Here is a 1755-nt window from a genome sequence, read left to right on the forward strand (position 1 = left end):
GATCACCATGTAGTAGATTATTTTTTTCATGATCTTACATAAACTGTTACATAAGGCTTACTTCTTGGAAAATTACAATAAAAAATTCTAAAAGCTACTTGAAATATATACTAATATATAGGAAAAACCCTGATTTGAATAGATATTACAATTTTTCAAAAAAAATTCTTAAAAATAATTTAAAAATCAAACTTCTAGACCAGAATTCCTTCTTAAGCAATGTTGAGCTTCGCTTACACTCAGTTTTCCCGTTCGTGCTCAAAGAAAGATTGAGAAGAACTTTTAATGTCATCATGACGTCATATATGCTATTCACAAGCATTCACAAGCGTCCATTGAGATAGCGTAACAAAAGCGTGAGCACTTACAGACATTTATGGCTAAAAATAAACGCAATGAACGCTCTCGTATTAAATATACATGTAAAAGTTATATACAAAGATAAATGATGATATATTTGAACTTTGGTTATATGTAGAATCCTAGGAAAGAACGGATGCGATATTGTGTCGAGTTAAGTCATCGCCGCCATTTTTTTTTTAGTGAAGTGCTCATAAGCTGATATTTTACAAGAGGAAGGTTAAGCTGCTAGGAAAAAAAAAAGTATTTGTTTCTTAAATAAAATACTATTGATATTTTTCTATTGTTGTTACATCATTTCTAGTTTCCTTCATCAATTTCAGAGAAACTATTCAAAGTATTACTTGGTGTAGTATACAAGTATTTATTAATAATATTAATAAGTATTTATTAATAATATTATCTGAATCATTTAATAAATCAAAATTTTCAGTAAAATTTGATTCAATTTCTAATGTATTGGGTATATTCTTTTTTCTAAAATTTGTAGGTATGAAAGCTTCTTTTACCCGAAAATATTAAGAATTAAGTAAAAAAACAGGAAATTCTTTGTATTTTTATTGGAATAATGATAAAAGAATTCAGAGGCAAGACATGTGTAAAAACATCAGAAAATAATTTACAAGACTATCAATTAATGCAAATAAGTATGTATTACAATAGACTATTATTTTACTTGTATATGATCATTAGAGCAATCAAAATTATGTAAAAATTATTGTAAAAATCCCTTTTTAAGCGCCTAAAATATGCTATGTGAAATTGAAAAAATGCTCTAAAGAAAGGAATGTATACATTTGAAAATTACTTTATATCGCAAAAATTTTTAAAATATTAATTTATTATTTAAAACAAAATAAAATGAATTTGATAAAATTTGTTTGTTTTTTTAATAATTTAAATAGTCTTAAAAATTTAATTAGTCTTAAAAATTTAATTAGTTTCTGGATATTAAAATTAAACAAGTACATATGTATTTGCAAATACATATTAAGTAAAAAATTTAATTATTTCAATTTATATTTCGATCACAGTAAATAATAAACATAAAAATTATAGATAACGTCATAAAAATACATATCAGATATATATCATTTATATAAAATATTGGATATCAACAAATAATGCCAAGTTAAATTATGTTATATCAAAATAAATAATGAATATAATTCATTATTATCAAGCGATGTTATCTTTAATTTTTATACATTGAAGCCTGAGTATATATCTTTGTATTCCTATTGATCTTCCTATTCGAATCCAAATGTCTTTAATTCTTCTTAAAAGAAATTACTTTATCACAAATTATTTAAGGACATTTTCTCTTCTATCCGAAGTAGATTAGAAGTTATTTAATTCTCCTTCAAAATAATATATATATATATATATATCATA

Source organism: Atta colombica, unplaced genomic scaffold (genome assembly GCF_001594045.1).
Source record: "Atta colombica isolate Treedump-2 unplaced genomic scaffold, Acol1.0 scaffold96, whole genome shotgun sequence".
NCBI lineage: Eukaryota > Metazoa > Arthropoda > Insecta > Hymenoptera > Formicidae > Atta > Atta colombica.